The 24,248-nt window shown below is 46.6% G+C and overlaps 1 protein-coding gene and 1 long non-coding RNA gene across 2 annotated transcripts in view; both read right to left on the bottom strand.

Annotated features, from left to right (window-relative positions):
- LOC144114546 (soluble guanylate cyclase 88E-like) overlaps positions 1-24,248 on the bottom strand; it is a 139,797-nt gene that overhangs the window by 90,928 nt on the left and 24,621 nt on the right. The gene's annotated exons all lie outside the window — the stretch shown is intronic.
- Positions 16,178-22,517, bottom strand: LOC144114547 (uncharacterized). Its single transcript, XR_013311050.1, has 3 exons — positions 22,203-22,517; positions 21,231-21,388; positions 16,178-17,990 (listed from the first exon to the last, which is right to left on the bottom strand). It is a non-coding gene; the product is annotated as an uncharacterized LOC144114547 (long non-coding RNA).

Raw genomic sequence — 24,248 nt, forward strand, 5'->3', positions numbered from 1 at the left:
CGTTCCATTGACAGTACCCCTAAGACTGAGTGTAGAGCTGAGCAGTGTAGTGCCTCATCGCAGTTGCGTGTGGTTAGTGCCTAGTTACGATCTTTTTTTCGGTGCCATGCACTTTATGGACAGTGACGCCAGCAACGGCGAGATCACGATCTCGGCAGAGCCACTAACTATCCCTGTATAACCACAACATGCCCCTAGTGACGACAGAAGCACGCGGACGCGGTGCGCATAAAAATACACGCAGAAAGGCGGTGAAAACTGTTTAATGGAAGCAGAATGAGCTTCACCTTGGCGGCGGCAGGTTTTCTTGCACCCCGGCGGCACGTGTTCTTGACAATGCCTCTTCCCTGTGCTCCGCTCAGAAACGATGACTCGGGCAGGTTTGAATCTACTAGGCCGACTCTGTATCCCCAAGCAGACTCGTTCCAGCCTGAGAAACGTCGCCGAGTGGGTTAGTGGTCGGCGCGTTGGCTGTCCTCAAGATTGCACCGTTCCATCGCTTCTCGGAGTTGGTCAACCACCACCTTGTCAAGCACTCGTTTCCATTCGCCCTCGGCGGCCATGCCGGTGATTTCCGCCCGGAGGTGAGGGGACCTCCGCCAGCAGATGGCCGTGGCCGGCGCAATTTCGGAGGCAGCCTGGGTGCGTGCACGGGGGAGACTGGCGACGGCCCCACCGTGGGCCGCTGCTGGTGGAGCTGGGAGGCTGCGTCATTGGCGCTGGGGGCGGCAGGGCGCAGCTGCGTCCCCGTTGGGGGAACACCCTCCTGGATGCCCTGTGGGAACGCCCCTTGCGGAGGTTGAGACAACGGCGGCGCCTGCTCAGTCCCCTGGGAGGATCCGCATGGTCCTTGGCGGCCATCCATCGTGGCTGTCTCGGACTGAAGACGCTTGAAAACGCGGACGGCAGAGAACTGGCGCTGCAGGGTACGACGCAGCCGTGCTAGTCCGTGCCGATGCGCGTGGAAGAGCCCGAGAGCGAACGCGCGTGGCAACTACCGACGCGCCGCCGAAAGCCGAGGAAGAAGTGAAGTGACCGGCTTCGGTGAATAACTATCCGCCAGGTGCAATGATTCCTTAGTCTCTACTGTTGACTACCAACATCTCATGTACCCATGGAAGGCTCGTGCGTGTAAAACCCGGCAGTGTGAGGTAGCGATGACACTCATGCGGTGCAGGATTCCCTGTATAAATCTTTTCTTATGTAGATGCGGGTTCAGTCCCACAACATTTGTGCGGCTTGTGGTGAAGTCGATAAATTAGAGCATTTTCTACTCTCTTGCCGGAGGTTTGCACATTAGGGGAGAGCACACCTAGAATGTCCCATTACAAAGTTGGGTCTCACTTTGTCGGTTCCCCTCCTCCTCTCTTTCGGCGCGAGCGCCAGGGGTTTTGCATTGCATCAAGTTTGCGAATACCTCCACAATTATATAATAGCTACCGGCAGATTCCCTTGCTAATTGTTTCCAAAATTTCCGCATTTAAAAGAGCGTTTGGGTATTTTCCTATATTTAATGCTCAGATATTCTCTCCCGAATATTTTGTTTTTCCTTTTCTTTTTAATTACTCTGAAATTTCACCCCAGGCACAATCATTAGCTTGACACTAGTTTCCCTATTCTATGGGGTCTCCCCACTGAACCCTGGCCAATCCCCTGTCGTGGGTATGTGGCATGTCACGAAGGCAACAACAACACACCGACGAGGAACGAGTTGGGCACCCAAGGCCTTTATCCAGAAAAGGCTTCTACGGGAAAGGGCCGAGATAGTGGGTGCATATAACCGGTCATGTGCCGTAACAACAACCAAGGTCATTCGAAATGTGTCGTGGAGGTGAGGCCCGTATGTGTCCTTGAACAAACTGCCGGTGACACCAACCTATCGGCGGTGCGTTTGAAGAGTGACTGCAAGCTATGCGGACAAGGAACAAAAATTAATTATTGGGGACAGATTTGGTTTCAACCTACAAACTTGAGAGTATAGTTACCAATATTTTTTTTTTCATTGCTTATGCACACTTCGAAAAAAACAGTGCTCTTTTATTCATAAAAGTAATATACCTCTTTGCTTGCGCCCTCTTCAAGTATTAGTTAAAACAGTGGCGTTGTTGGCACCAAGAACTTCAATAACACTTCTGTTGGGCCTAGTTGGTGCATAATAACACTACAGATGATCGATGTGCGCAAAACATTAGACAATCCACGTACACCTGTTCTTGTGTTTCTCCTGTGTACGTGGATTGTCTAATGTTTTGAGCACATCGATCATCCGTAGCACCAAGAAGTTTGTACGCTTTAATAAGAATATTTATTTTCACGCTTGCGTCCTGTGGTGTCTGGAGAAAATAATAAGCAGCTTACGTAGCCGTGTACTTCCTGAGGCCAGTTTCAGCCTAGCCTCAGCTAGTTACGTTTTCTTTCGAAGCGAAAGCTTCACTACGCTAGGTAAAGGCGCTATTCGCATGTCGCTAAATTTGACCTTCCCAGAGCCAGATGTGATGCTTTCGCGGGGTTGAGGTGTCGACCGAGATGTCGAGATCTGAGAGCTACTGGGCCCTTTCCTTGTCTCGAAACACATGCTTTCGCATTCCTCCCCATAAGCAGACCTAAGTACCCTCGATTGCGTTTTTTCCCCCATCGAAACGCGGCCGCCGCGGTTGAGTTCGAACCCGGGCACTCCGGCTCAGTACACGAGCGCCTTAACCACTGAGCCACCGCGGGGGGGGGGGGGGGGGGGGGGGGGGTACCTACCCAGTGTGCGGAACACACTCAACGTCACAGACGCCAAGCCGCGTCTACTTGCCCGATACACCACAGCTTTCGCTGTCTATCCAGGTTCAAGACTACAATTAAACCGCACCGAATTGATTAGTGCGAACTGATTGATTAGTTACCGATTGGTTGATTGCCTTTAATGAATGCCAGGTTCGACGTTGTTTCATCAATTTCCCCAATTTCTGTAATCACTTGCCTTAATTAATCACATTTACTCTGATTAGACTCTTTTAACTTCAATCGTCCATTTTGAGCTTTTGAAATTTGGGGCCATGATTCGTTTTGAAATTTGGCACCACGGTTCGTTCCCATCCACCTACTTGTTTTCACAATGATTCGCTACGTTCACAACCATTCTCTACACTTGTGACTAATGATCCGATTGACATCAAATTTTTTGCGCATCATACTCACATCGTCCTCCATCGAATACAACCATTCGTTTGATGATATCTCTTCTGACACACTTTGGTGACACGCTTTGGTGATACGACCCCGTCGACATAGCCTATAAATGCTTTCGGGTTAAAAACTGGCCCCCTGTGACAGTGGACACCTCTGTCGCGCTTTAACCTACGTGGCGGTAGTGACAGATGGGCGCTGCACGCGTTGGCATTCACAACGTTGCAGCAGAAACGCGGCACTGAAGCTATAGACCGTTGGCGTTCATTGTGTTCATGGCTGTTGGCAACGTTCCAGACTCCGATGATTTTGAGGAAGGGAAGGCGCATAACTGGCTCCCTGGGGCAGTGAACGCCCCAGTCGCGTTTTCAGGTACGTCGTGGAGGTGAGAGAGCGATATGGGCTACGTGCATTAGCGCTGACAAAACATTGCAGGATTGCCGCCGCGGTCGGGTTCGAACTCGGGTACTCCGGATCAGTAGCTGGTTCAGTAGCTAATTAGGGCGCTCGGCTACTGATCCGGAGTAGCCGTGTTCAAACCCGACCGCGGCGGCCGCGTTTTGATGGAGGCGAATCGAAAAAATTGCTGGCGGTTTAGCTCTGGTTAACCTTGGTTGAAAGAGAAAAGCTGCGTCTCCCTGGCTATGTTTGTGGTCGAGCGACTGGCGGTTTCTATTGATAGCCATACTGACACACACACAGCCGAAGGATTTTTTTAATTTGTTAAACATCTTGCTTTCTCCGAAACGACATTAAAGGAACTCACACAAGACAGCAAATGATAATTGGTTTTTGGGGAAAGGAAATGGCGCAGTATCTGTATCACATCTCGGCGGACACCAACCGCGCTGGTTCGGGTGTCGGCCGATTTGTGAGACTGATACTGCGCCATTTCCTTTCCTCAAAAAACAATTTTCACTTGTTTTCACCCGAACCATGCCGTAACCAAGGAAAATGAAAATAAAATTGGTTTTAAGGAAAGGAAATGACGCCTGTCACATATTTCGTTGGACACCGAAACCATGCCGTAAGTGAAAGAAAAGCATCCTTCTAAGACAACACCGTATTCACTAGGCGCGCCTCTGTTCATTCCAAACAATCGAGCTGGCGTGACGGTGTGGTTAGCGAGCTGGTCTCGTACTGGTTCGATTCCCCAACTCAACCAATTTACTATTTTGTTTTATATATTAATGCTTCTGGGATTCTCCGCTCACGGCCAACTCCGCCGACACCGGCTTTTCTGCGTTATGGGGCCCTTAAGGCTGTCGCGTTAATAAACTCGGTGTTAAAGAAATGACGCGTCTCACAGGTGGTGATTCCGAAGCCCTCCACTACAGCGCGTCTTTCGATCTCTCTTTTTTACCTTCCTTTACGGCGCTGTTCGGGTGTCCACCGAGATATGTGAGACAGCTATTAGGCGATTTCCTTTCTGGAAAAACCATTTTTTTTTCTCTCAGTACCGCCACACCACGTACCTCAAAGCGCGAATGAAGCGCCCACTGAGCCAGGTAGCCGGTTATGCACTGTTGATTTCCCAAAAATCTTCGGTGTCTAGAATGTCGTCAACGCAAACGGCAATGAACAGAATGAACTCCAACAGCCTTCGCTTTCTATTATGAATTAGCTGTGCTAATCCACGTTCTTTTCTTTTAAGACTGAGGTGGGACGAGAGCTACGTTGGGTTTGTGCTGCTTGTGTAAAATACCCTCCAAAGCTAACAACGAGGAAGCGAAGGACCAATTTCGGAAGGCAAAAACGGCCCTCTCAAGTGGCTGTCCATCAAAAGCGCGAGCCAAAAGAGAAAAATTTCATGTCAGCGCACGTGATATTTCACGAAGGGGCGGTTTTTACAATGTGACAAAGGTGCCAAAGGCATCCAGCACGACGGACTGAACCAGGCGGCAAACACTTAACCGCTATCTGGGTCGTGCGGGGACCCAGGGGCCTGCGGCCCTGAATTCTTCTGTTATAATGCAGTTTCCCCCTAGAAGCACATGCGCTATTCACGCATGCACCATAGCACGGACTGTCATTGATGGACACACAAAGAGAGGTAGAGATGTACTCGTCTCAAACATATAATAAAACACGTGTGGACGCAATGTAATCCACCATTCACCTTTGCCAAAGCCGGCTTGTTAAAACTGTTCGCAGTTCAGGCCTACTTTCTGAACAACCTTTCCGAGGCTTCCCCTGGTTCTTAAGCTCTCCCTAAATTCATGCGTGTATTCGCATAAAATGGCTCAAATACACACAGGTAACACGGACATACTTGCGTATAGCTTTTACTTGATTTTATTTATCAACGCATTTCGAAAATAACAACAAAACGACACATATAACCGCAAGCTGTCAAAGAGCGTCTCCTCTTCATGGTGTATGCTAAGGCAAAAAAAATTCGGATTGAAAGCGCCACCTGACTCACTCTCTGTGGACACCTCAATCACGCCTTCAGGGAATGGCTTAAAAAGGGAGTGGATGACAGCTGTGACGAACTTTTTTTTTGCACCCTGTGCGGGGAGGGACCCTCACAACAGAGCTCCTACGGCCTTTCCTGTCAGCTGGGGAGCCTAAGAAAGCGGTAGGCTTTGGTGTGGAGCAGTTTCCATGCAACCGCTTCCTCGAGTGAAGTGGGGCCGTGCGGAGGCCGAAGGACCTGCGTGTCCTAAACTACCCTGTGTCCATTAAAGCTTTCACAACAACCTTCCTCGATTCCACGTCAGGTGTTTGTGTGGCGAGGGGTACGTGTGTCGGTTGAGCCGATGGCGCTGTACTCTACAAACATCGGCTCTAATGGTCTAGAGCCGTCTTGCGGTGCTCGGTTATAATAAGCTCGGGCAATAGCGTGTGCGCTGGTTTTCTGAAGAGCTAGTAGTGACGAGGTGTGGAAATAAATTCGGCTCGTTGGTGTGCTCTACTTTTGAGGATATGTGTGCACGGGCGCATATTTTTCACCTACCGCAATTGCAGCAGACAGTTTGAGAGCTGGTGATGATGTGGGTTTGTTTCTTACCCCTCAATGGAGCGCATTGCGAGAGAGATGGCTGAATCTTCTGCTTCCACAGTGCTGCCTGTTCATGTGTGTGTGTGAGGGGGGGGGGTTAATGCATGCAGACTGCGATAAACGTTGGTGGCCGCGGATGCCGACCGGGATGCATAGTTTGTCGCAACGGAATATGTGCAGGTTGCACACGCTCCAGATCCAAGCCTGTCGCGGACGGGTTCGAAGCGGCTGCGTTTTTATGGACGCAAAACGCTAAAGGCGCCCGTGTGCTATGCGATGTCAGTGCACGTTAAAGATCCCCAGGTGGTCGAAATTATTCCGTAGCCATTCACTAAGGCGCCTCTTCCTTCCTTTCTTCTTTCACTCCCTCCTTTATTTCCATTTCCTTTCCCCCAAAACCAATTTCCATTTTCAAAAAAAGAACAAATAACAGGCGAGCAGATGTCAGTCCGAAACTGATGGTACAGCTCTTTTTCTTTGCTAAGAGATTCTCCATTTGCGATAAAGCTTTGCTGAAGTAAATAAAAAAACATACTTTTGCAAGGGACTGCAAACACCTCAGACCAAAGAATATTTAATTTAGTCAGTCATTAAAATGAGGCAACTCAGTGCATAATCAAAGCCTTAAATAGGCAGCTTTGAAACATTAGGTGATTTTAAAAGTAAATATTCCAGTATCGCAATGCATTTCAAAAAATGAGAAATAAAAAAAATATGCATTTGTCAAATGCTCAAAATATTTTTAACACCTAGCCAGTCATCGGTGGATGAAGTGTAGCGCCGTCAGCTCTCAAAGATACTCTATGGACCCCATTCGTTGGGGGCGCCCGAAGCGCATTTCAAGTTGTTCCACACTCTCCGCAGTAACATCGACATCATTAGCAGTTGACGTGGACGCTCATTGTGAGTGCGGCCACAGCTTTGTTCTACCAGGAACACCTTCCACAAGCACGGTGCTGTTCCGGTTCACGGTTTCGCGGCGCTTTTAGGAAGCATTCAGGAGAAAGGCCCATACGTGCGTCCTGCTTCTACGAAGTCTGCGGCGCTCCATGCAAGCCAAGACGCCCGTCCAGGCATACGCTGTCAAGGCTCCCGTCGCCAACAGGAACGCCATGGCTCGTGCCCAGGCTGGGTCCATCACGACGGTCGCGTTCACGCCGCTCATCGACGGTGCCTCACCTCACTTTTCCTGCCAGCCGGAACAGGTGTTCGTAGCCGTGATTCCACTTCCGACGTGCCAGCTGGTCATCCAGACAGCCGAATGCGCTGGCAAGTGTAGCCACGACTCCATCCTGAATACTGCTGCGCTCGTCTGCGACGGCACAACGGTAGAACACCACCAGGCACTGCAAGGACGGTTCTGGCCAAGCAGCTGCTCGCGTGATATGAGCGAGAATTGCATGGTGTTCTCCTTTGTTGCCTTGCGTCTAGCCGCCGTGCAACCGCCGTTCCGTGACCCAGTCTAGGCGGCTGGGCATAGCGACCGAAGACGGTGTTGCAGGATCGCTGCCTACAACGTTTCTAGCGTCGCTCATGTCGGTGATAGTAGACGGTGGGGAGGCTGCTCGACACTTGGTCATCAAGGACGTCGAGCACGACACGCGCGCTGGAAAATGACGTTTCGCGATTTACTACCGACGATGTCTGTGCACTGTTAGTGCCCCACCCGTCGTCCGGAAGACATTGGCAAGGCTAAACATTTTCGGTGGCTAATTTCGATTGCACTATAGTATATGTATCGTTCTGCTGTTCTTTACTGTTGTCGTTCTGTGTTTCACATAATTGTGTTAAAGGTTGTAAGTATACATTGTATTATTCGATAAACGTCCAATTTGTAGTGAAAATCTTTGTCTGAGTTTATTTCTTTCTCTTTTAATTTTGAGCCGCAATAGTTCAGTCCTGTAGTGACCTTGTGGTAGAGCACCTGCCTCGCATTCGAGAAGTGGTGGATCCGATCGTCGGTGCCCGGGTAGTGTACCCACCGGGTATCTCGTGGGTACAAGGTTTCTCCCGGCCGGGTGCTCGGCTTTTCTGGGGTGAAATGCTTAGGAAAAGGGTTTTCGACCATGGCCTTATGTAAATGCACTCTCCTGGGCTGCGGGAAGTGGTAATTGCGGCTTCCATTGCATCCCGGGGTCCCAATGCTTCTCGGCTCTCCATTGTGGATGGCTATGGTAAGGAGCCTGCACCTTACAATCCCGAAAAGGGCTAGAATTGAGCTTTACCGCTTGAGACGGGTGTCACATGTTTGCAAGCGGAACGAATCACTGAGCGGCCAACGGAGCTATTTTGTCGTCATGATTTTTCTGTTGGCAAAACAAAAGTGAGATTAAGGGTGCGTGAGGGAGAGCGCGTGAATTAGTGTGAGTGGGTCTAAGAGAGAGCGTCGACGTGTTCTGTGTGCGCATGCACGTATGCTTGTACACGTATGTGTTGCTGCTTGTCTTGCGGGGTCGGACAAGCACAGACTTCGAGACATGTAAAAAAATGTACGCCGATTAGACGCAGTACACAACAGTAGCGGCGGAGTGATTGGTTCCCGGCCACAAATGGGTCGCGTCAAAGGCGACAGCAGATTTCCAAGTACGTGAGACGCGCGCCTAGGTGCGAGCGTTCCTTGTTTTTGTGTTCTCTGCACGGCATACCGCGGACGGCTGCATATATGCACACGCAGTAGCGTCAAGGAACCGCTACATGTGCTTGTTCCCTGCACTTTGTGCCCTCTTAGATTATCTTTCTTTTTTCGCTTTCTCATTTATCCCTTTGCTTACGGCGCGGTTCGGGTGTGCACCGAGATATGTGAGACAGTTATTGCGACATTTCCTTCCCTCAAGAACAATCCTAAAAAACAATTTTTCGATCATCCGCCTCTGGATGACCGCGGGTTTTGCAGAGTGCGGTGCCAGGTGCTCTTTTTTTCTCGCGATACTCCGCGCACTTCCAATGGCTGCCCAGAACGCGTTCGTTTTTCTCTGGCTGGGAAGCTTGGCAGTGCTCGGGTAACTAGCAGACGACGCAGAAGTGGTATGGTAGCGGGAAGCGCGCGCGGCCATTTGTATGGACTAGAAGGAACGCGGTTCCTCATGCGATGTTTTGTTGGATCCCAAACTCGATGCAGGCGCTTGTTTCGACTAGACCACGGTGCATATCGTCTGTGTCGCCAATAATGCATTTTCCGGTAGGTATCGTCGCTTATTTGTAAGTTGTGCGTACGTGAGTGTCCACAGTTCGACCTTCTCACGACCTGGCAAGCACGAATGCTCGCTTCATACCTGATTCATTAATTTCGTTCGCCCGACTGAGCTGATATTGCGATGGCGTTCGAGGCCTTTCACGAAAGCGGCCGCAGATTCCAGCTCCGCGTACGCGCTCAGACGCGCGCATACATGCATGTGTTGCTTGGCAAGGAGTGATTGAGCGCGTTACGAGACCCTGGTCTTCGTTGCTTTCTGCGCAATGGAAAGGCGGATGTTCTTTGAGAAATGCTTGATTGATTGAAACCTGTCCTTTATTATAACCCCTCACGAACACACTTCTCGAGATCTGTGCGGGCGCATATGTGGCCACAGAGCTGTCGCGTACGGCTCTTGAGGCGAATGCCGATCCGGTCGTCGCCGACTGCTGTACAGCTTGATGCACGGGGCTTCTGCCACAAATACTTCAAATATCTGAGAAGTACCTTACGCACGCATCAGCTCGCGTTCGAATAAGTAAAGACAACTTCCCCATCGCGGATCAACACGTAAGCCCACGCGGTACGTGCCAGTTCTCTGCGATAAAGCTGTAGGATTAAAGATACGATACGCAGCTAGTACTGTACATCCACTTGTTCTAGATGAAAGCTCAAATCAGCTGATCGCTTTTGTCGAGATTACACGTGCATTCCTTGCAGGCGGGCGCGGGCGACAGACTACAGTTGAGCGGAACGTATTCCGAATCTTTTCCGCCTACAGCCCAGAGGAAGCAGTTGATGAACATAGAAAGCGCAACGACCCCAGCAGAGTGAGTCACCATGCATGCAGGGTCCATCTTCTATGGTCATTCCAGTCATACTTACTGCACAGTAAACAAACACGGGATAATCCGAGAGTGCGGCGTCTCGTTTGATGAGCAACGCACTGGCAATTTTTCCCTCCGATGCGGTGGCTATACTGAAGACGTTAGGTTGCGATAGCTCGGCACATGCTTTTGATGATTTCTCGAAGCTTACGCAGCACACGGTGCGCTGAAGGCACACACTCACGTTGTCGTCGCCGATGTTATAAGGGTGCGAGAATGATCAACTGTCTGTTCTGCAGTCTGCGGCTGACCTCAATAACTTCAGTTCGTTAATTGTTCTCGGTCCCAAGCAGTCTGTTTCTGCCGTACACGTGCGCAGCAACGAGACGCAGCAGAACGCAAAGCTATACGGAGAGCATCTGCCCTCCGGGATCCGTCGCCGTGATAGCCGCCTGGCTGGTTCCGTTGGCCGACAGACATTGTGAACGCCATACGCTTTCCTGTCAGGGGCGAACTGGTTGGCAGCCAGTGGGCTGTCTGAGCCCGGTAAATCGACGAGGCCCTGTGTTAAGACGCTAAGGTTCATATACGAGCCGCATCCATATATGGATAACTCCAGCGCAGGTTCCTTACCACGCCCTCACAGAGCTCTGCGCGTAGGGCAAAAATACAAATGCAAACCTTCGCGATTTTAAAAGCGGCGAAACTGCTTCCCTCTTAGGGGACACCTCAACTGCGCCGTTAATGAAGACGGTGATTGAGGAATCGAGTCAAAGCAAGAAAGATAGAGACGAAGAGACGCCGCAGTGGAAACCTCCAGGTTATTTCAGGGATTTTTAACGTGCTTGTTTTGCTTTTCTTTTATACGGTTTTAACGTCCCAAAGCGGCTCACGCTATGAGAGTCGCCGTAGTGAAGGGCTCCCGAAATTTCGACCACCTGAGGTTTTTTAGGGCGCACTGAAAACGCACCGTACACGGGCCTCTTGAATTTCGCCTACATCGAAATTCGACCGCCGCGACCGGGATCGAGCACGCGTCTTTAGGGCCAGCAGCGGAATGCCATGACCACAGAGCCACCGCGGCGGCCTTTTAACGTGTCCTGACATCACAAAGTACACGGGACGGCGATTTTTGTATTTCGCTTCCCTGGAAATGCGGCCGCGGCGTCGAAGAATCGATCCTGAGACCTCGTGCTGAGCAGCCGAATCCCGTGGCCAGTGAGCCATCGTGGCCTCCTCATAAAGCGCACTCCTGCACACTTTTCAAAGACACTTCGAGAAAAATTTGAATGTCCTGAAGGTAAGGTGGAGAGGTGACAGGTGCATGTCTGCATTATAAAGAGGAAGGAGAGAATGAAGTTCGTCTGAATCGATTTATTGCTTCGTTCTAATGACTAAGAAGGCGCACTCAATGAAACGAATCTTTCATAAGTCATCAAAGGCCAAAAAATGATATACAGGCATCGCGGCCACAGCAAGCAAAAGAAAATACTGACAAGTGAATGCCTGAAGCTGCAGATATCTCTGAGGTGAGGCCAAACTGCCACTCACCTCCAAAGCTGATCACGGACCCCTGTTCATAACTGACCTCACGAATTTCAGTCGAGCCGCAGAAAAAAGATTCCATCCTTAAATCCTATTTTCTCAGCAGCAGATATTTTTTTGGCTCCCGAGCAAACATCATTAAGCCAACAAGAACGTAAACGTTCCGTTTTTACTATGAATATAAAACTGAATTTAAATTCTGCATGTCCCATTAATGTCCATTATTTCAAAAGCAGCCATGGCAGAAGTCAATACCTCCTCCATATCTGCTTGCCAGATTCGCCGACTGGCCTATCAGCTAGAGCATGCTAGCGTTCCTCTGAATAGCTCCCGTCTGCCACGTTTGAGAAGGCTGGGAATACACTGGCGTACGTATCCCGTTCTACCGCCTTCAGATACAGTGTTTCCTGGTGTCTCCAGTGCAATGACAAATATGAAGCCTTAGGTACACAAACATATATAGATGAAAAAGGTGCATGAAGAGATAGTCCACAGAATTTGGGGCAAATTTTTGTGCGCTTACGTCAACGTATTCAAATTTGCTCAAAGAACGTACTTAACAAAAAATAAGTTTCACAACGCCTATTTCATGCAGTGTTTACACATGTATCTAGGATTCACACTTAATTGCACTCGCATTACCAAATCTGTCAAAAAGCTTCTAATGCGGGATAACTTCAAAACCCCTGACTGTACTCGTGTGAGCAGGAAGTCAGCACTGTGCACAGGCAGCAAGGACAGCAAGAAGACTGGAGCACACAGACTTATCCTTTATCAAACAGTTGTCAGGGCTGTGAAACTAAATGGCTCTTGTAAAGAAGAGAGGTTTGTGTGGCTTCCAAGCTGTGCGATGGCATCTCTTTCGCTCATGTGGTATTCTCTGGCGATAGGGTGCTTTGTAATATTCATTTGTTATTTATTCAGGTTACAGAAAAATTCCAGTAAGACTGTAAACAGAGAATTGGCAGATCGGTCTTCATGTCTGGGTATCTGGCGAGGCGATGGGCTCCAGAGGGGCGCCACTAATCCTTCGTCTCCCATATTTTTGGGAAGAGCTCGCCCTTTGTCTGATAATTGAGGTCGTTTAAATCTCACAATTTTCGGTCGGGGCAGCGGGAAGTGACGCCATCGGCTCAGGTTATAGAGGTCCTTCGCTGCTGGGTGTTCTCTTTTCGCTTCCCGCTTTAAGGCGATTTAACGCTTTTTTGTGTTCCCGAGAAATTTCTTTGGAATAGTGGCGGACACCTGGTAGCGGCAGCGTCGGTAGACACCGGGCCGCACATGACTGACTGGCTGCGGCACTGACTGATATTTTGCGAAGTGCTTCGGCGTGTGGGAACACAATGCTTCGCGTTCAACAGCAGTGACGGAAGCTTAGAAGACAGGGAGAACTCTTACGGAAATATCCAGGGGGTTTGGAGAGCGGTGGAAAGGGACTAGTTGAGGGTGGGCAGTGCAGCATACCGGCGCATGCAGCAAAAGCTCAAGGACACTCCATGAGTAAAAATATAATTGAAGGACACTTAAGCTTCGTCTTTACGAGCAGGACGCGACAGCGTGTTGCAGCGTTGCCAAGGAATCCACGGAACGCCATTGTCCGTTCGGCGCGACACCTTGCCCGGACAATTTAAGGAAACATATGCTGTTGGCGGCTGAGTGGTTAGGGCGCTCGGCTACTGATCTGGAGTTCCCGGGTTCGAGCCCAACCGCGGCGGCTGCGTTTCGATGGAGGCGAAACGCTAAGGCGCCCGTGTGCTGAGTGATGTCAGTGCACGTTAAAGATGCCCCGATGGTCGAAATTATTCTGCAGCCCTCCACTACGTCACCTCTTTCTTCCTTTGTTCTTTCACTCCGTCTGTTTTCACTTCCCTTACGGCGCAGTTCAGGTGTCTGCCGAGATGCGAGGCAAATACTGCACCATTTCCTTTACCAAACAACCAACAACCAATTGTAGAAGAAAGGGAGGGAATTAACAAGGAAAATAGGAGCCCAATTAGGATCCCCCTTTCCCAAAAAACATGCACCCAGAACTAGACATGAAAGAAGACAAAATAGATCCAAAGCATTTGAATGCATATACGACCCACGATTGAATGGTGCAGGTGCGGCCTTTTGTCCAATTCCTCAATGGCCTGCCCTTACAAGAATTTTTAGTAACATTCTTTAGCAAGTCTTTAGACAAATGTTAATACAGCCTATCGAGATTGAATAGAAAATTTTATATGTTTATATACTTTGTATTAACCACCATTCAACCGTCTTCCGGCAATTGGCCACCGTTATCCGAAAAAACTCAAGTACATAGAAAGTCTTTATACTTCCTAGCAGCTCCTTATCGACACCTTCTACATGCTTCCTATTGACCACTTACCGATGATGTCTACCAACACCCTATCAAGGTTCTTCTGGCTATTGGCCACTGTTATTCAAAAGACTCAAGTACATAGAAAGTCTTCAAACTTCCTGTCATTGCCTTATTGAGTTTCTACATACTTCCTATCGACCACTTACTACCAACACCATATCAACGGTCTTCCGACAATTGGCCACCGTTATCCAAGACTCAAGTATGAAGAAAGCATAACTGCCACCCATCAACTTATCAACGTCTGGAAATGTGTGTGTTACCTACACTGTATGGCATTTTGATCAACATTGTTTAGCACTTCAAAATCATTTTGTGAACTGTATCCTAGACTGTTTAAAGAATAACCGAAGCAAAATACAAATTATTACATTCATTTATTGCACACAAGCACTAACCTACACAAGCACTGCAAGATATGCATCATACATCAAAATATATTACAGAGAATAGGGGAACAGAATACTCCCTTCGGCGCAAGAGACCTAGCCCCTCAGTTTCCTCTTGTTAACAATGATTGACACACAGGAACCGTCTAGCGATTTTATATCCATTATGCAAATCCCCCGTCCACCACTAATAAATGTTATTGTCTGTAGGCCTTAGAGGTATAAATGGCTTCATCTTACGAATATGAAATCCCACCACATATATATATATATATACGTATATATATATATATATATATATATATATATATATATATATATCAAAGGTGATTTCTTGGCAACTGATTGATCAATGCAAGAAAATGTCAGCAGAAATTGTAAACATAACAGGATTTAATTCACATTTTCGCAGAAGCGGCCTTTTTCGAAGCACACAGCTTTTGTTTAAAATGCTGTAGTACACATGAAAAAGGGTGGTCCTCCAGCTGAGATGTCATGGATTAAATCCTGTTATTTTTTTCTTACATACGAGGAGTTTCAGGGAAGACTAAGCAATTCTAAGAAAAAAATAGGTTTTCTGAGGAAAAAATATGGCTTTTTCAATATAGTACTACCAGTGTTGGCGGTAACCAGAAAACTGGCGCATCGTGTTGAGTAGTTAGCTGGTTAACTAATTTTTAATAGATTGATTCCACGAGAGATCAAACTATTCAAATTTTTAATTATTCTTGATTATGTTATGCACTGTGCACACATTATTCAGCAGGCCAAGAGTGGATTTAGTTTCATGAAAATGCAAATATTTCAGAAAAAACTGTAAATGACGTCATGGCAGAGGCAGTGTTTTTACATAGAGCTCAATTTCGAGAATTTGCTTGATGCAGGAATAAAAAATATGAAAGCCATGATGGATATATTGTCAGGCTTATTTCCACCAGAGTATGTCAGGCTTATTTCCACCATTGTGAAGTTGTCGCTTATTACAAAAAATTTTGGAGACAAGTTTCAAATGAGGCAATTTTCAAGAATTTTTTCCTCTGGAAATATAAAGCAGATCTTCAAATTTGCACCGTGGATAAGCATCAGGTGCTAAACAAGTGTACTGACTTAAATTTTTGTATTATACAGAGAAGTGCAAAGAAGTAGTGCCCTAAATCTGGCATTTTTGAATAAAATAGTGCTTTCAAAAACATCTCCAATTTTTCTTATAACTGCTGAAACCAGTCTCCCGAAGGAGGTAAAAAAGAATATTAAAGAGCATGTTCCATTATTTTGTTTCTAACAATTACATCCAAGTTAAAACATGTAGCTTTTTGAGCATCGGCAGGAGCGCTTAACTCTGTTACCTGTACTCGACGGTAGCGGTGCTACCGAATCCTGGTTACATCACAGATCGGTGTTTGTCCACAAAAAGTAACTAGGTATGCTCTCTCTTGATGGAAAATGTTTCAGTCTTGGGATTTGGGGGAAATTTAGAGCAGCGGGGGCGTGTTTGCTGCTTCCACGCCCTCAATTAGGCACTCCTGCAGATGCTCAAAAAGCTACAAGTTTGACCTTGGATATCATAGAAGCAAAATAATGCAATACGTTCTTTCGCATTCTTTTTCGCCTCCTTCTAGAGACTTCTTTCAGGAGTTTTAAAAAAAATTGAAGATGGATTTTTTTTATTTGTAAAAACACTACTATAGTCAAAAATGTCAGATTTCAGGCAATACTTCATGCACTTCCCTATATTATATAAAAATGAAAGTCTGTACACTTTTCTAGCCCCTCGATGCTTATATAATCTGCAAATTTGAAGATGTGCTTTATATCTGCAGAAAAAAATTCATGAAAATAGCCTCGCCTGAGATTTGTTTTCAAAATTTTTTCCCAGTAAGCAACAACTTCTTCAAAATGGCGGAAATAAGCCCAACATATTCTTTCCCACCTGTACATTTAGCACGACACATACATCACGGCTTTCTTATACAGATGCTTACGTCATTGCAACTTTGCGAAATTGAACTATGCTTGAAAATCACGCTGCCTTTGCCACTAGGCCGTTTATTTTATTTTAAACTTTTTCTCCGGAAATATTAGCATTTCAACAAAACGTAATTCACTGCTGGGCTGCTGAAAAATATATGCATAATATATATATTACTCAAAACAATTAAAAATTAGAAATATTTAGACAGTATCTCTCGTGGAATCACCCAACAACAAACTTTTTAACTATTAAAGTAAGGCATCTAGTAGCAATTAAGAAATTTGCAGCCGATCATTAGTAATAGCCATATCAGTCTTTAGAATTTTGAAAACACAATTACCCTTTGTGCTGTGGCTCGACAAAATTTGGCTTTTTCGTCTAGTGTAATGCACTGGAGCAGTTGCTTTGCATGCATGCTTTCAAAAGCGCATGTATTTTTGCATGATGCAGTCAAATTTTTATGAGCCACAGTGGCGAGGGTAATCGCGTTTTGTAAATTCTAAACACTGATATGGCTACTACTAATGACAGGCTACAAATTCTAATTGCAACCAGTTCCTTAACTGTCATAGTTAAAAGTTTATTACCAGAAATTAGTTAACCAGCTTATTAAATACAATTCACTGGCTTTGCAGTGTCTGCCAACACTTGTAATACTATGCTGCAAAAGCCATATTTTGAACCCAAAAAGCATATTTTTGAAAACTGTTTCATTCTCTTTGAAACACCAGGTGTGTATGCTATTACTGCTCACTTTCCTGTGCAACAGAGAAGTGAAATAATTTCTTCTGCAACATGAAAGTTCCATTAGCCACATAACAAACCTTTCGAAAAACTCTGTGCATGCACACACATACACACACAGTGAAGCACTGTTGCTTAAAGAGTAAGAATTCAAGGCAGATTCTCTTTTAGCTTCCTGACATGCCAGTCAATCGAGAACAGTCAAGGTAGCCAAATGAACTCGTGACAAAATGGAAGATGTGAAGCACCCTGTAGCGAGCTTGAAGCACAGCAAGAACTGCACAGCAAGAACTGCAGACATATGATTAGCTTCCCATAACTAGATGTGGACTTTTACCTTTGACAAGCATCAAAGCTACATGCTTTTTCAACACTTGACAGCACTACAATATGCACATTTAGACTCATATTTCTAAGGATGTGATTGTTTACCTCTTTAAATAGCTAAAAAATCTCTCACAGTGAAACAGTACTTACACTGTCTTAAGACTGACATTCAAGGCTGCAAACACTAGCGAATGAAAGTCCTGCTAAATATATGCTAAAAGTTCACAATGATGTAGATATCAAGCTTTGAGGCGATTTTAAAAAAACATAATAGCACAAGGATACTGAAGTGACCTGGTTGGTCCGTTATTTCGTGTGCCATCGTGCCACTTGTCCACAATATCAGCCAGGCCCCTTGTCATTACTTGTCTGCGTTACAAGCAGGAAGAGGTAGCATCCTAGCCATGAGATGTGCGCACCAACAGCACCAATAGGCAGGTTCCTCCATGGCGGAATGCAGTGGCAAAAGAACTGCGTAAGAAACATATTCGAGGTATACAGTTATAGTGAATTCTTTCATAATCAAAACTTGGAGAGGCAAAAATCGGCTAAATGGGAACTAAAACGTAGCACTCAGAGTGGGTTTGATAAAGTTGCTGAGTAATGAGCACAAAAACGCAGCATTCAGAGCAGGTTTAATAAGGTTGCTGAGTAACAGCACAAGCAGCAGACACAACAATAGAAATAAATGCAATGCTTCCTTGAACAAGAAAAAGCCATAACATGCTGCTGTGCTCAACTCTACCTCCACATTTGAAGACTGATATACACAGGAATTGGCATTAACATGTTGTGCCTAATAGGGCTGCTATAAAGAGATATTTAGTCATTCCAGTCATTTGAAGATATCTTGCACACCACCAAATGTGAAAATTATTTCATGTTTCTTGACTGGTATATACCAAACTTCAGGCAGCTTTTGCTCTCAAAAGCGGTACCTGAAACGCACTACAATATAACTTGCACACCTTTGTGTCTCTAAGTAGCTAGGAGAAAGTAACTCAACTTTACTTACTGTTCAGTTTATTTACCTTTCTGTAAATAATGATCACCATTTGGAGCTATAGCAGGCGTGTGAGGGTAAAATGTATGAACAAATAGTACGCAGGTGAGCAAGGTTGTGGGAGTGCCAGAGTGGCCCTTTCTAAAGCAAATAAATCAAAACATTAAGGCACACACTGTGTCACATACAATGCTTGTAAGTAAAGCCACACAGACCTACGAGTGAGAAAAACCTCAGCAAAGTGCCCCTAAGGGAGCAGCTGGACTGACATTTCTTGTCCCGCAGCACATCACTCCAGTGCTGGGGCATGCTCAATATAAGGGAAACAAGTAAACAAAGAAATGTGTTCCAAAGAAGATAAAAATGAGTACCCAGGTAATTAGGCAATTACATGCCACTAATTGCAGCAATGCCTCTTGAAAGTGAATGAAATAATTTGCGCAGCTTATAGCAAAACTTGATGGCTCAGGAGGGGGCAACGACAAATGCGTCGGTTCAAGTAAAACAAGGGGCATGGTTAAGGTCATGGAAATAATTGTTGACGTGCACTCAGCTAGTGTAGTGCAACATGTAATTGAATGTTGGTCTGAATAAAAACAAGAATGAACAAATGTTCAAAAGATTCCAAATGCAATTGAACTGTTCAGTGCAGTAAGTTGTGACAAAGGGAGTCTGAAAGAACAATAACCCCAGCAACACTCATGACATATTGAACAAATGCCTTTCTTCTGTACAGCTTCAATATAAGCTTCACAGTGTTTCACGTAATGCAAGGCTAATTTTGTATGGTGCGAATTATTCATGCTAGCCACACCTGTGCTTCTAAGGCATAGTGTTCCACTTAAATTCATCTTCAAGCAGCGTGAAACATAGGACGTAGTGGAAGAAACACGAGACGACACGAGCCCTGGGACGCCTTGGGACACGTGTCCAAGGACAGACCCGAAGGAGACAAACAGAGGTGTGTCAGTGAGTGCTCTGAAGCCGTCTGCAACTACAAGGGCAAAAAGGCGTCAAGACGTATGAAGGGATTGATCAACTACTTGGCAGCTGAAGGCTTGAGGCCTCTCCTTTCGAACAAAGAGGGATTATCTCTTCTCGCAGCAGATGTGTTCACCAAGAAAGAAAAAGCTGTGAAAAAGAATTTTATACTCGTGGTGTTGAGGCCTGCTGCCGTCAAGAAGCAAGCCTTAAATATGTTACAAAGAATGAGCCTGGATGGACTATATGCCACCATCAACAACATAAAAGGTACGGTGCTGGACCTCTTTTATACGTTCAAGACCCATAAACCTGATGTCCCTTTTCCAGCAGTAATATCATAGCGTTACACTTGGCAGCATGCTGTTTCAGGCTCACATTGTCATTCGCATCGACGCCCTTTGCGTCACACGCCTGCTACGACGAGTCAGTCGCATTCCAGAAATCTGCCAAGACATCTATCGTCATCTGTATTGAGAGGGTCCCGCGTGACCTCCTAAGCGCACAAAGCCGCACAGATTCTGCGGCCCGCCTCTCGACCCCAAACTCGTCTTTGCCTTGAGTCCTCACTCTGGATGACAGCACCCTTCTTTTAACAAGGAACACCTCCGGCGCCGCACACATGTTCTAATTCCTCCGTGTGCGGTAACCCTCCCCCATGGTCTTACCTGTGCAGAGGAGGTTGCGCTTCAGAGGATACGGGTCGGGGTTGCCCTAACTCCAGCTGTGACACGCAAGTGGCTGCATTTCAAAGATTTATATCCCCGCCCCGGGTGCCCAGTCTGCAAGAACAGAGTCTGTGAGGCGGATATCCACCACCTGTTGTGGGACTGCCCGGCGCTGAAGCCAACAAGAATTTGGCAGCTGGCGTCAGTGGGACTCTCACCGGACAATCCGGATTCATATATTGCATGGACACAGGGTCCATACCATCGTTCACTTGATTTCAGCAGATCAGCTCAACTTTTTTCATTTATTTAGGCATCTTACTCATCTTTCACTTTATAGTTTCGATGCCCTGAGGCAATAAACATCACTTCAAAAAAAAAACTGTACTGAGGTAGTTGATTTCCTGTCGCAGATGGAGGACAAGAAACATTATGCCTTTAGCATGGATGTGGAGGATCTGTTTTACTCCCTACCCCATGCTCAGCTGTTGAAGAACGTCAAAAATAAAATTTAGCGCTCGTGTCATCTCGTTTTTCTTCCACTATGTCCTGTTTCGCGCTGCTTAAAGATGAATCGATTCCGACTTGCCCAGTTTTCTGTTCTCATTTCCATTTGAACACTAATATTCAATAATGTATTACCCCTTCTGCTATGTCTGCCAGTTATCACACCACTGGTCCATTTCAATCTTGCCGTGCCTTGCAACAGGTAGGTACTGGTGAAGTAAAGCTAAGAAATTTAATTGCTCCTTTTAGGCTACTGTAGAAAGGTCATGAAGCACATATATTTTTTTATTTGGTCTATACTGTGGTCAAGATTCCAAAGCAGAAACATGAGAATAAAAACTGTAAAAAGACCATTACATACTATAACACAATGCGTTTGATTAGAACAGTGCTCTCATGATGCCCGCAATACCTTTTTCCTTTCTTCTTGATGCTCTTTCAAAAGATGAATAAGAAACAAATGAAAGAGAAATATATATCCTGGACCAGAAGAGTTTTGTCAGGCTACAAGCAGACAAGAAAAAAACAACTATCTGTGATGCCCACACATACCTATTCTTTTACAGGTGACATGCTTGATATCCGGTATCAATGGCTGATAGGCTGCACCAGCAGGTCGATGATGCCATTAACCTCAGGTTGAGGTAGCGTTGGCTCAATGACGGATGAAAGGAGGTGCGTGATGATACCGGTGGGGTAGCTGTACAGTCCTTCACAGTGGACGCATTTGAAGAAAGGCTGAATTAGAGAGATGCTTTCGTAAACATAATCAAAGAAGCAACATCCCATTACAGCCTCTAGCGGTTCAGTCCAATGTGTTCAGGAGGGGAGGCTAATGAGTAATTACCTATACATCCATTAGTATGCATAAAAATGGCTTACAAAGCCAGTCATATTTTTCTTAGAGCTATTATTCGCGAATTACGTTATAATTTTATCGCTTGAGACTGAAAATGGGGAATGACATTCAGTATATTGAACGTAATTCAAATATAACGACAAAGAACCTTCCAGTGTGCCACTACCTCAGGTGCACTGCATTAGAATTGTTCTGCTATTTTTAAACGTAGTTTCGTTGACCAAAGGTATTAAGAAACGTAGCACTTCATTCGACTGCGACATAGAACGGGCAATGTTCCATATGGAGTAAACACTCATGCAGCAGGATCAAAAGACGCAACCCGCTACAAGCACTTTTCCTTCTACTGGTCTACTTTTTTACGCGCTGCTCCCGTTCAGTCAGAATAACGAATCAAGCGGCGCCTCAGTTCTCAGCGTGCAACCAAATTCTATCACAACTTATTCGCAACGGTGCTCACGCAAAAAGCGCAAGAAGGTGAATCTAAAAGCCGCATAGCTGGCGCGCAAGCGTGTCAAAACACCTCCTCTCTGCAAGCGATCGTGTCGTGCTCGCATTTCGCACCTCACGGCGAACAAGACGTAAAGACCAAGCCTGAATGCATTCAGAACCCTCATGCATCCCCACGACACACCACAAAAGTCATTTTACATTTCAGTACTTACATTCGTCAGCAATCACGGTAAGCCGTTTCTTCCATCGGGCGTCGGGGGCCGGCTGCTCCGGCGTGGTGTTTGCGGTACGTCAGAGCAATTTTTGAGAGCTCCATGCGCGTAAGAACGTCTTCCGAAGCGCAGGGGCCATCTGTCAGCTTCCGATTGCAGTCACACTACCACAACACCAACGATGCCGCACATTCAAGAAAAACAAGCTGAAGAAAGCCACCACAGCTACAACCGCCAAAACTCGACACGAAGACTTGACGAAGACTGCGTTACAGCGTACTCAAAGAGGTAGTGTAGGACACGGCCGATAGCACGCATGGGGCGCTCAACCCCACCACCGGCGAACGAAAAGACGGCGCTAAAGTCGCGTAACGTTAAACGCTTTAAAATAAAACTGGTAACGTTATTTTTGTTACAAGCGTCGTGCAATAAACGGCGCCAAATTTTGTTTTATTTACGAAGGCAGTTGATAATTAGTGATGTAGTTAAAAAAAAATTGTGGCTACTCACAACCACTTGTTCCTGGCGGCGCTGCAAACGAAAGCTTTCGAAACGCTGGGCGCGAGGTAGCTGCAGGCGACGCAGCCGACGCAGCTGAGCTCAGGCCATGTGGCTCATGCGGAGAGCCGCGGTCGCTGCACGGCGGCACTATCTTTCTGATTCTAAGGCTTTAGTTATTTCGCTGTAACTATAGAAGCCTCTGTACTGTAACTGCGTCGCATAATCGGGAATGGTGATGTTAGCCAGCTTCAGTGGTTTCGGTTTTTAATTTTCGCATATTGTGTGGCTTGCTGTACTCTGCACAGCTTGAAAATGAAAATTCGTTTTGAGGAAAGCAAATGGCTCAGTGACAGTCTCACTTATCTCGCTCGTCAGCCCGAACCGCGCCGTAAGGAATTGATAAAGGAGGGAGTGGAAAAGAATCCGCCTTTTTCATTTTCCTGTGCTGTCACCTCGCGTACAACGCTGGAAGCTCACTGGTAGGGTACTGCGCGCCCAACCCGGCCGGACTGAGTGCCGCTGCGGAGCACGTTTTGTTGGAATCTCTCAACGATGGCGTGTCCTGGGCAGCGCCTGGTACGTGGAGGATTTCTAGGGTTGACTGATGGCTGGGTACGAAGTCCGAGGCAGGCTGCAGTGCCCACCTAAGAGCAAATTCTTCAGTATATCCGATCATCCGGCATGCGATGCGAACACCAGCTGCGCAAGGGCCGCCGCTTCAGAGATGAAGGCTACATTTGGAACATGTTCAATGAAATATCCCCGATCAGTGAGGTTGGCGTTTTCCGCTGTATATGCCTGCCATTCATGAAAGGTGGATACTACATCGTGCACGCCGTAGCACAGAAAACAACTGGGGACAACAATTTTCACAAGAAATCGTTGTGCTCAAGCGCTGCCGAATAGCTACACGAGCTATAAAAGCACAAGCGTACTCGCAACAAAGCAGCTTTGCTAGCATTTCACTGTATTTTCCAACAACACACCGCTGCATATGTTATACAAGCATGCGCGTCCATAAAGACGAGCGCGAGAGGCGCACACTGATCCAATCCGGCGATACCACGCAGAGCTCTTCATCATGGATATGATTCGAACACACGCATAACGCACCTTCTTCTTCTTCTGCCTCTTAATACATAGCACATACACACACGGGGGGATTGGCCAGGGTGTAGTGGCATAAACAAAGAAATTTCCATAGGAGATTATGTCAAAATTTTAGCACCATGCGTGAATGCTCTCGTAGCTTCTTTTTCGTTGCCCGCTCCATCGCGCGTTGAAAGCGGCTCACAGCACTTGCCCATTTGGCCTTCTTGCTTGAGAAAGCAAAAAGCGTCGGAACGAAGTCTGGGTGCAGCGGTGACATTCGAGGCCTTCCTGCCCATGAATAAAATACTTCGTGATAGACTGCACACGCATTTAACCACAGTACCTCGTCCGTACCTGTCACAAAGTGATTCCCGCACAGTCGACATGCCCGACGGTGCCCAAGGGCGGCCACGATCGTCCAGCCGGCGAACTGCTTTTATCCAAGCTTCGCGT

This window comes from Amblyomma americanum, chromosome 1 (assembly GCF_052857255.1).
Source record: "Amblyomma americanum isolate KBUSLIRL-KWMA chromosome 1, ASM5285725v1, whole genome shotgun sequence".
NCBI lineage: Eukaryota > Metazoa > Arthropoda > Arachnida > Ixodida > Ixodidae > Amblyomma > Amblyomma americanum.